Source organism: Microcaecilia unicolor, chromosome 8, assembly GCF_901765095.1.
Source record: "Microcaecilia unicolor chromosome 8, aMicUni1.1, whole genome shotgun sequence".
Taxonomy (NCBI): domain Eukaryota; kingdom Metazoa; phylum Chordata; class Amphibia; order Gymnophiona; family Siphonopidae; genus Microcaecilia; species Microcaecilia unicolor.
The window spans coordinates 196914023-196926355 of record NC_044038.1 but is presented as its reverse complement, the minus strand read 5'-3'; positions in this window follow the sequence as shown (position 1 = coordinate 196926355).

Sequence of the window (12333 nt, the reverse complement as noted above, 5' to 3'; positions counted from 1 at the left end):
TTTATATTTATCTACTTATTTATGGCATTTTATCCCACATTAAACATGAATTGCACAGATATGATACCTTTGATTGGGAACTTGGATTTTGGCCCAGGGCTCATACAAGGGAAAGTGACAGAATGGGCGCAGAGAGGGGTAGTGTATGTGGCGGACATGTTACAGGAATCGGGAGAGATTAGATCGAGAGAGAATATGGCAGCCATAGTGGGGAGCGAACATCTAGATTGGTATGGATATTTTCAAATATATACAGTGGTGGAAATAAGTATTTGATCCCTTGCTGATTTTGTAAGTTTGCCCACTGACAAAGACATGAGCAGCCCATAATTGAAGGGTAGGTTATTGATAACAGTGAGAGATAGCACATCACAAATTAAATCCGGAAAATCACATTGTGGAAAGTATATGAATTTATTTGCATTCTGCAGAGGGAAATAAGTATTTAATCCCTCTGGCAAACAAGACCTAATACTTGGTGGCAAAACCCTTGTTGGCAAGCACAGCGGTCAGACGTCTTCTGTAGTTGATGATGAGGTTTGCACACATGTCAGGAGGAATTTTGGTCCACTCCTCTTTGCAGATCATCTCTAAATCATTAAGAGTTCTGGGCTGTCGCTTGGCAACTCGCAGCTTCAGCTCCCTCCATAAGTTTTCAATGGGATTAAGGTCTGGTGACTGGCTAGGCCATTCCATGACCCTAATGTGCTTCTTCCTGAGCCACTCCTTTGTTGCCTTGGCTGTATGTTTTGGGTCATTGTCGTGCTGGAAGACCCAGCCACGACCCATTTTTAAGGCCCTGGCGGAGGGAAGGAGGTTGTCACTCAGAATTGTACGGTACATGGCCCCATCCATTCTCCCATTGATGCGGTGAAGTAGTCCTGTGCCCTTAGCAGAGAAACACCCCCAAAACATAACATTTCCACCTCCATGCTTGACAGTGGGGACGGTGTTCTTTGGGTCATAGGCAGCATTTCTCTTCCTCCAAACACGGCGAGTTGAGTTCATGCCAAAGAGCTCAATTTTTGTCTCATCTGACCACAGCACCTTCTCCCAATCACTCTCGGCATCATCCAGGTGTTCACTGGCAAACTTCAGACGGGCCGTCACATGTGCCTTCCGGAGCAGGGGGACCTTGCGGGCACTGCAGGATTGCAATCCGTTATGTCGTAATGTGTTACCAATGGTTTTCGTGGTGACAGTGGTCCCAGCTGCCTTGAGATCATTGACAAGTTCCCCCCTTGTAGTTGTAGGCTGATTTCTAACCTTCCTCATGATCAAGGATACCCCACGAGGTGAGATTTTGCGTGGAGCCCCAGATCTTTGTCGATTGACAGTCATTTTGTACTTCTTCCATTTTCTTACTATGGCACCAACAGTTGTCTCCTTCTCGCCCAGCGTCTTACTGATGGTTTTGTAGCCCATTCCAGCCTTGTGCAGGTGTATGATCTTGTCCCTGACATCCTTAGACAGCTCCTTGCTCTTGGCCATTTTGTAGAGGTTAGAGTCTGACTGATTCACTGAGTCTGTGGACAGGTGTCTTTCATACAGGTGACCATTGCCGACAGCTGTCTGTCATGCAGGTAACGAGTTGATTTGGAGCATCTACCTGGTCTGTAGGGGCCAGATCTCTTACTGGTTGGTGGGGGATCAAATACTTATTTCCCTCTGCAGAATGCAAATAAATTCATATACTTTCCACAATGTGATTTTCCGGATTTAATTTGTGATGTGCTATCTCTCACTGTTACCAATAACCTACCCTTCAATTATGGGCTGCTCATGTCTTTGTCAGTGGGCAAACTTACAAAATCAGCAAGGGATCAAATACTTATTTCCACCACTGTAATTATGTAACACAAACAAAATGGGCTAACTGCTCTAGAGGGATATATAAGTTATTGGAGTCATTTTTCCTACCGTCAGAGAATGCCCAAATTATAGTCTCAACAATGTATAGAGCGCTGACTGTAGTGACTAAGTCTAAGACATATGTAGACATAGGGCGGAAATGGACAAAAGAGATGGGTGTTGCAATTCGGGAGGGGGATATATTACAATGTTTAAGAGGGATATGCACCCAGGTGTATAGTGCAAGACATAGAGAAATTCAATTCAGAGTGATCACTAGAGCATATTTTTCACCCAAACAGGCATTTTATGCCAAATGCATACAAGAGCCTAAATGCAGTAAGTGTGGTAATATGGACGTCTCGCTATTTCATATGCTGTGGAGATGCCCATACATAAAAGAGTTTTGGAATAGGATCATGAGATATTGTGGGGATATATTGGGTAAAGAACTGATTTTATCGCCAAAGGAGGTGGTGCTGGGCCTGATGGAAAGCAGGAACCTACTTAGACGAACAGAATACCTGCTTATACATAAAGCGGCGATTATAGGGAAGCAGTGCATTTTGCAATATTGGACACAGGACGTAGGCCCATCCTTTTGGCATTGGAGGAATGCCTTTCATGAACTCTTGGTGTGGGAAGCCCGGGGTGCAATGCCGCACTATGAACAGAAAGAAAAACTTTTGGGCAATTTGGGAACCATACATCCAGTCATTATCGACACGCACACGCAGTCTCATCTTGAACTCCATGTCATTTAAAAATTAACTCTGATGAAAGGGAGGAGGGTATACCGGAGGAGGGGGGTATATATATATAAAGAGATAGATGAATACTATATAATAAGAAACAATCAATAGTCAGCAGGTTCACTTAGCCAGTTGTGTTAATATTGGTATATCAATGGCAGAGATGATAAGAATGAGTGAAGAGCTATCAGGAGTAAGGCCCTGGAGGTGATTTGATAGATGTGCACTCTGTGGTAACATTATAATACTGTTAATGATGTGGAGGACTACTGTGGTGAATAGAATCTTAATAAACAGAATGGGATCTAAGAGGTAAAAGGTATGGGGGGGTGGGGGGTCTGGGGGTAATGGGGGGGGGGAATTCACTGACGAATGTGGGAAAGTTGGATAGCCTGTCACAGCTGTATTATGTGATTTTGAAGTTATATGTTTGTTATACTGAATTTTCGTCAATAAAAAAAGATTTAAATTAAAAAAAAAAAACCCATGAATTAGATTGGAACTTGGGATCATTTAATTTGCAACAGCAAAAATCACATTAATTATTTGAAAGCATGCCAAATGCTTTTAAAGTTCTGTTATTCAGGTTAAATTGCCCTGTTGGCACTTTGCGATAAATAATTAGATTTTGGGTTGCTGTTTGGGCACTCGGTCTCTGAAAGGTTCACCATCACTGCCATATACTATCCCTTCTTCTCCCTCAGAGATCCAACATGCCTATCCCATGCAGAGGCATAGCCAGGCCTCAAATTTTGGACGGGCCACTAGGCAAACTGGGTGGGCACGTACAGTTTCTACATCCCACCCTCCTTTGGCACCAGCATAAAACATTAAATAACTCAGCTTAGGGATCCCCAAGCTCCATAAGCTGCAGAGGTCCTCCAGAAGCAAGAACATGCTGCCACCACCCTGCCCCCTCATGCAGATTGTTTTTTGTGCAAACTGTTTGTGAAAACTGAGCATGTGCGGCAGGGGGAGGCCAGTGTGATGGCAGTGCATACACAGTGCCATCAGCTGGAGCAAGTAGGAAAGAGAGCTGTTCCTGCTGCTGGAGGACCTCTGCAGCAGGCGGGGCTTGGAGATCTCCACCCAGCCATAACAAGAGCGCTAGAATTTTGGGTAGGCCTAGGTCCAAAGTGGGTGGGCCCAGGCCCACCTGTGGCTACACCACTTTCCCACACCTTCTTGAATTTAAATACAGACTTTGTCTTCACCACCTCCACCAGGAGGTTGTTCCAAGCTTCCAGCACCCTTTCCATAAAGAAGTATTTCCTTCCATCATATGTCCCCTCATGCCTCCCCTCTGGCACCTTTCTTCCAAAGTATACATATTGAGATATTTAAGTCTTTCCCTATATGCTTATGACAAAGACCATTAATCATTTTAGTATTCACCCTCTGTTTATATCATTTTGAAAGTGCATTCTCCAGAATTGTATACAGTAACCTAAATGGTGTATTAAAGACATACAATATCAATCACAAAAATGTTAAAGAACCAGATCAAGATTACTAGAGATTGATACTTGATCTAGTTCTTTAACATTTTTGTTAGTGATACTGCAGGAGGGCTGTCTGGCAAGGTTTGCCTCTTTGTAGATGATAGCAAATTCTGTAATAGGGTCGACACCCTTGATGGTGTGGATAGCATGAGGAAGGATCTAGCTAAGGAGTTCTTTTAGAAAGCAGCAGTAAGCCCACTGCAGGCTTACCACATGGCAATCCAGAACTACCACCAGCCCAATGCGAGCGCTGGAGGTAGTTCCACCCCCAGCGCGGGAGCCCTTACTGCCACCTCAATAGGTGGTGGTAAGTGCTCCCCCCTCCCCCCCATGGCCATTTCTTTTTTTGGCCTTTTTACCTGCTGCAGTAAAAAGGGCCTCAGCGCTTAGCGTGCCGCAAAAATAGCTGTCGCTGCTAGCACAGGGCCCCTTTTAATGCAACTCAGTAAAAGGACCCCTGAGTTTGGTCTGAAATGCATAAACCATATATATATATATATATATATATATATATATATTGTAAAGAGTATGTAGGACAGGCCCCAAAGGAACCCTGGGATAGGCCAGAATACCCCCGTTATAGGCAGGCATTCCCCAGGAAAAAACTAGAAATAAAGAACTACAACTCCCAGCATGCCCCAAGGGAGACCGGGGATAAGAGAAACTATGTGCATTCCCAGGAGTCTCCAGAGGAGGGCCGCAGGGGAAGGAATAAGGCTGATTCTCCAACCTGGTGGAAGAGGTGGTGGAACAGGTGGGTGGAGAAAGAAGAGCCACCAAAGAGCTTTAATGAAAGAAAGGGGGAGCAGCTGGGAGAAGGGCGGGGCGAGGAGAATATGGATTGGGCTCCTGAGGAGAGAGAGGCAGAGAGTGAGCCTTGCCCTATGGAGTTGACTGAACCGGAGAACACCCTGGAAGAGCCGATGGACTTTTCAGCTCTGGCTCAGCGAAAGCCAAGGAAGTAGCGGGGCCAAGCCGGGTCAAGCGGGAGGAGGTCAGGTAGGAGTATGACTGACCAAGAGGGCGGGACCCTAGGCTTTGAGCCCGCGCAAAGCCATTACTATGTGTTTTGGAAAGCTTGGCTAGAACTGAACTGTATTTTGAAAGCTTGGCTAAATTGAGCTGTGTTTTGGAAAGCTTGGCTGGAACTGAACTGTATTTTGAAAGCTTGGCTAAATTGAGCTGTGTTTTGGAAAGCTTGGCTGGAACTGAACTGTATTTTGAAAGCTTGGCTAAATTGAGCTGTGTTTTGGAAAGCTTGGCTGGAACTGAACTGTATTTTGAAAGCTTGGCTAGACCTGAACTGTGTTTTGGAAAGCCTGGCTAAACTGAGCTGTGTTTTGCAAGCTTGGCTAGAACTGAACAGTGTTTTGAAAGCCTGGCTAAACTGAGCTGTGTTTTGAAAGCTTGGCCTAAAATTGAACTGTGTTTTTTTGAAAGCCTAGCTGGACTGAGCTATGTTTTTGAAGCTTGGCTAGAACTGAACTGTGTTTTTGAAAGCCTAGCTGGACTGAGCTATGTTTTTGAAGCTTGGCTAGAACTGAACTGTGTTTTTGAAAGCCTAGCTGGACTGAGCTGTGTTTTGTAAAGCTTGACTAAAAGTGAACTGGGTTTTGGAAAAACCCGCTACACTGAACAGGGTATTTGTTTTCTCTTTTTTTTTTTTTTTAATGTGCTGCTACTCTCCCCCAGGAGGGAGGGAGAGGCAGCAGCTGTGGAAGCCGGGACTGGGAAACTAACCGGCTTGAGAAAGGTGAACGATAACGGTGCTTTGTTTTGTGTTTTGGTGCCACAACTGAGGGAAGGAGGGAAACCCCTTCTAGGCAATAAAAAGCTTCACTGTTCTGAGGAAAGAAGGGAGCAGTACTGGAAGGTGTTCTTCAGGTTGTGGAGAGCTGCAACCGCTGAGAAAAGAGGATCCACTTTACAATATATATATATATATAAAGAGAGAGAGAGATTATACACACATAAAAACAAAGTTGAACAGCCTGATAGAATCAGTCCTCACTCAAAAAGAAAAATGCCCAGTCCATTCCACCATTTTGAGCCCTTTGGTACTGATAGCCACCAGGACCTAGCTCAACACCTGCAAGGCCTAGGATGAGGTGCACAAGTTGTTCTGCTCCCCGCCCCCAGCAGCCTTACACTAGTTTTATACTGTAGCCCTCACTTCAAAGGATTTTTACTACTGCAGTCACTCACTGCAAAGATATATGAGCAATGCATTATGTGTAGTCTCAAATGTAACGCAGTCACCCCTGCTTGCTTGTATAAAGCTTGCTGTTAATGGTCTATTCTCCTCAGTGTTGCCAGGTGGAAAATTTTTTTCCCACCCAATCCAGCATAAAAACCGCCCAAAACCCGCCCAAACTCAAACCCCGCCCCTGACACCCCCACCCCCGCGTCATCACCCCCGCCCCCGCCGTCACCGGCCCCGCCTCCCACGTCATCGGCCCCGCCTCCCACGTCACTAACCCCGCCCCCCGCGGCCGAAAAAGCCGCCCAAAAAACCGCCCTGAAGCCCAAAAAGCAGCCCAAAAAACCGCAACCCGCCGCGGGCAAAAATTTCCCGCGGCGGGTTGCGGAAAACCGCCCAATTGGGCGGGAAAACCACCCATCTGGCAACCCTGATTCTCCTACAAGACCTCCTCCTTTTACTACTTAACATTTCTAGAGCACTACTAGGGTTACGCAGCGCTGTACAATTTAACAAAGAGAGACAGTCCCTGCTCAAAGAGCTTACAATCTAATAGACAAGTGAACGGTCGGTCCGATAGGGGCAGTCAAATTGGGGCATTCTGGATTCACTGAACGGTAAGGGTTAGGGTCAGCCAAGCTTGGCTCCTTTGTCTACCTACTGTAATTTCCTGATTATTCTTACTATCTCTGTCCTGATGGGCCAGGTAGGGTATGACCTTTCTCTCCAATCGAGGACTGCCCTCTGTGACCACCTCTGCTACCTGATCTCAGGCTCTGTCCTTATTGGTCCTTCTTTCTCTCTCCCCTGGGCATGTGGGTGTCCTTCTCGACCCCTCTGGCCAATGAGGTCAGACTTTCTCCATCTTGCTTCAGACAGCACATGTCGTGCTACCCCCCCCCCCCCCCCACATACACACACACACAGTGAACTTGTCTTTTTACCTCATCCATTTTTTCTCTCACGATATTGCACAAACCCAGCATCTCATCTCTGAACCAGCTTCTGTTGCCAAAGCCAGCAATGAACTCCTCTGAGGAGGAGGGAGATCATGGAGAAGCAGCTAGCTGGTAGTGGTAACACCAGGGGTCCAACAGTATCTGCAGCAGCCAAAAGTGAAGCTGCAGTCCAGTAGGAGAAAAACTCTATCTGATAACTGCAGTGGCCTTAAAAGCAAGCTGAGGGGGGAACACTCAGACAGGCCAGCTCTAACACCAGCTCCCACCCAGATTTACAGTTGGGCAATTTTATGTAAATTATACATTTGCATGGGACATTCCAAGATCGACTAATAAAACTCTCCCACCAAAAGGTACAGAGTAGAAGCAGAATGTTTTACTTTACAGTTCAACATACAAATTCTGTCAAATGAGTGATAACAACACAAACTCCAGACACTAACAAAACTTTATAAACAGACAGGCCTACCATACTATACCAACACTCATGGATGTCGGAATGGTGGTAGGCACTGGTACTGTGGCACCCCCAAAAATCCAGTGGGGGCAGTCTGTGCACCGGGCTGTCCCCACTCCCACCCAACACCCTGCTGCCACCACTGCTGCTGTTGTTTCAGCAGTAGGAGCAAACACAAAGAAAAAGTAATTGCGGGGCCGTTCTCTTCCTCCTCGGCTGCCGGTCCTGTCCCTTCTGAAATCATTTCTTGTTCTTGGGCAGAGCCGGCAGCCCCGAGGAGGGCCCCATATTACTTTTTCTTTGTTTTTACTGCCACTGCTGAGTGGTAGTGGTGGCAACAGGGTGTCAGGTGGGAGTGGGTACATACTGGATGTTGGGGGAGTTGAGAAAGAGGGCAGACACTGGATGTAGGGGAAGAGGGAGTATAGAAGCCAGATGGAAGGGGGGGAGAGAGGTGTCAGATGCAGGATGTAGGGGGGAGAGGGGCAGATGCGGGATATAAAGGGGGAAGAGAGGGAGTAGACACTGGGTGACATGGGGGAGTAAGGGGGTAGATACTGATGTTGTGGAGTGGAGAAAGGGGGCAGATACTGGATAAGGGGGGCAGAGGGGACATATGCCAGATGGAAAGGGGAAGAGAGGAGAAAATGCTGGATAGAAAGGGGGAAGAGAGAGAGAAGATGCTGGATGAAATGGGGGGAGATAGGGAGTAGATATTGGATGTTGGGGGCAGATAAAGGGGACAGACACTGGATAAGGCAGACAGAGGGACAGATGCTGGATGGAAGGGGAGAGAGAGGTGGCAGACACTGGATATAGGGGGGAGAAGGGGCAGATACTGGATAGAAAGGGGGAATAGAGGGAGCAGATGCTGGATGACATGTGAGGAGAGAGAAGTCAGATGCTGGATTGAAGGACCAGTGATAGAGGGCAGATGCTGGATGGAACAGGAGAGAGAGAGAGAGAGAGAGAGAGAAAGAGAGGCGAGACTCTGGATGGAAGTGAGGGGAGAGAGGGGCCATATGCTGGATGGAGGGGGGAGAAAAAGAGGACAGACTCTGAGTGGAACTGGGGAGAGAGAGGTGCCATATTCTGGATAGAAGTGGGGAGAGAGAAGGGTCAGATGCTGGATGGAGGAGGGAGAGAAAGATGACAGACTCAGATGGAGGAGGGAGAAAAAGAGGATAGACTGGATGGAACTGGAGAGAGAGAAGAGCCAGATGTTGGATGGAAGGGATCAGAGAAAGAGGGCAGATGCTGAATAGAAATGAGGAGAGATAGAGGCCAGATTCTGGGTGGAACTGGGCAGAGAGAGGGGCCAAACTCTGGATGGAAGTGAGAAGAGAGAAGGTCAGATACTGGATGGAGAGTGAAAGTGTACAGACTCTGAATGGAAGTGGGGAGACAGAAGGGTCAGATGTTGGATGGAGGGGAGAGCAAAAGAGGACTGACCCTGGATAGAAGAAGGAGAGAGAGGGGTAGATGCTAGATGGAAAAGGGGAGAGAGAGGGGCAGATGCTGGATGGAAGTAGATAGAGAAAGAGGGCATATGCTGAATGGAGAGGGATGCAGAGAAAAAGGGCAGATGTTGGATGAAAGAGAGGAGAGAGAGGGCAGGTGCTGGTTGGGGAGAATAAAGGGCACATGCTAGATGGAAAGGGGGAGAAAAGAGGGCACATGCTGGAAGAAAGAGGGCACATGCTGCTTTCTTTATAGTATATGTTTTGAATAATTTTAGGTAAGGTATACACATATGAATTTATCTTGTGGGCAGACTGGATGGACCATGCAGGTCTTTTTCTGCTGTCATCTACTATGTTACTATATATGTTACTATGTATGGTGAGTTGTATGGGGACTGTTCTGTGTGTTACAAAACTGGAGGTTCAGGGTTTATACTGAGATTCTCAGAGCTGCCAAATTACCCAGTTCCAACAGAGAGATTTTAGACCATTTATGGCTTCTGACAACCCTGTACTAATGCATTATGGGACATGCAGCATGGATTTCAATGGATAGAATCAGGGACTATAAATCTCACACTGATTTGAGGTGTATGTGGCTAAAATATCTCCTTCCTGGAACCAGGTAACTTGGCATGTCTGGTTTCTGGTCTATTTTGTATGGAATCCAGCTTCTGAAACAGTAAGTATATGGCTTTATGTATTTTTCCCTTCTTTTCCTTTTCAGTGTCTGTATCTAGTTGGTAGCTGGCAGCCTTCTTTTCTGTCAGCCCATAAGAGTGATTGGTTGTTGTTGGTGGTGGTAGGGGCAGGGCTCGCACGATGGGTGGGGGCCTCAAGATTGTTTGCTCTGGGCCTGGCTTTGTCTCTCGGCAGCCCTGCCTCTCTCCTAATACTGCATCCCATCCCACCCCCACAAACTATATTTGATTTCACTGTTTGCCTCCCCCCCCCCACCCCCACAGTCTTTTTTCTCCTTTCCTGTCTCTTCCCTGGTCTAACTTAACTTGTTGTTTCTATAATCTAGGTCACCGGTGGTAGCGATTACTATATGCTGCCTGGCTGCCAGCTCTGGGGTCTTCTCTGTATGGCATCCCACTCTCTGTGACTTAATTCCCTGTTTCCTCAAGGGCAGGACCCATTAGAGAAGACTGATGTGGGATCTGGGAGCCAGCAGCTTATGGGAATCTGCTATCCAGCAACCTCTGGAGACTAGAGGACAATGGAAAGAGGGAGGCAGAAGGAGAGCTACCAGACCAACAGGGGGTGTAATGGAAGGAGAACGGTCGTGTGGGGGGGGGGGGGGGGAATGGAAGGAGAACTGTCATGGGGGCAATGGAATGAAAGCTGTCACTGGGGGAGGGGAGGAGTGGCAAGATTGCTGTTGTGGGGGGAGGGGAAGGAAGAAGATATGTGGGGTGGGTCAGATTCTCAAAGGCATCAAGGGAATAGGGCAGCAGCAGCAGCTAGTCGGCCAGATCAGACACCAACAGAAGGTGGTCAGGTTGGCTGTTTCAGCCAGGCAGCAGCAGTACAAGGCAGTTGGCCAGGGCCCAGAGCAGGTGGTAGCTATAGAAGGCAGTCAGGCTGTATGGGGGAGAGGCAGGGGCAGCAGCAGCACAAGCAGTCAGCGGAAGGCAAGATAGAGCTGTTGAGCAGCAACTGCATGTATAGCACTTTTATAGGACTCTTTGCCATCCACAGGAATTTCCCTGTCTTTCATTTTAATTGGCTGGCTGCCTGTGATACCACTCCCTGAAACCTACCACCTGAGGCCATGGCCTCGCTTGACATCATTATAGGGCTGTCCATGGATCTGGGAGTAATGAGTGTATTATATTTTCTTTTCAACTTATGGCTGTGTATTGTAAACCTCTATGTGTATCTCAGAAATGAGTAAGGAAGGGATCTTCAGAAGCTTAGCCGAGATTGGGTGGCAGAGCCGGTGGTGGGAGGCGGTATTGGTGGTTGGGAGGCGGGGCTAGTGCAGGGCAGACTTCCACGGTCTGTGCCCTGAAAATGACAGATGCAAATCAAGGTAAGATATACACAGCTCCCAGGCTGCCGGCACCGCAGTTCCCAGTCTCCACCTACCTACCTTCTGCTCCCTTCTGCCTGCCATCCAACCTCCTTCATTTAAATTTTAAAAAAATCTCTAAAGCAGCAGGCGCAGTGCCTTCTGTGCAAAAGCGGCAGATCGCCTTGGGCAGGCCTTCCCTCACTGTGTCCCGCCCTCGCAGAAATTGCAAGTTACATTAGAGGAGGGCGGGACACAGTGAGGGAAACCCCACCCAAGGCGATCTGCCGCTTTTGCAAAGAAGGTGTTGCGCTGCTGCTTTAGAGATTTTTTTTTAATGCAAGGAGTCGGATAACAGACAGAAAGGAGCTGAAGGTAGGCAGGTGGAGACAGGACTGCGGCGCCAGTGGCCTGGGAGCAGGAGAGGGTGAGAGACTCTGGTGCCGGGCCCTCCTTGGTGGCCCGGTCCCGGGGAATTTTGCCCCCCTGGCCCCCCCTCTCGGCGACCCTGTGTTCATGGACTATTGCATGGTATGTAGGAACTATGAGTTGGTTTTCCTAAGCAGATCAAAAGGTGGTGGTGTGAAGCATAACATCACAATATCAGTTCTGGTTACCGAGACTGGAACTGTTCACACTAAAGAGGGAAATTATCAATGTAGGCTACTGTTAAGACATGTTAATTTGCCACTAACTCATGCTATTTCAGCACAGGTCTTATTTTATACAATGAGATCTAGTTACTAATAACTGGGGTTAACAGAAAAATAACAGTAGCACATGTTGATAACTAGCCCTCTTAATGCTACTTGAGAAAAAAAAAAGGAATATTCTATAATAGCAACAGATTTTGACCTGGTAAAGTCATCGAATCCCCAGGGATGTTGTGAAGCACTAGGAATTCTCATTTTGACCTAACAAACTCAAACAGCTGGCTTCATCCGAATGTTAGCCAAGGCCTTTTAGCACTAACATATAGTACTGTGCATCTATTAAAAAAAAAATTATGACCAAGTTAAATGCCATTTTTTGTGCAGATGGCATCCTTTTTTTTTTTTTTTTTTTTTTTTTTTGGCAGCTGTGCATTCAGTTGCCCCCTAACCCCTGGATAGATACCTCTGAAACCTGACTG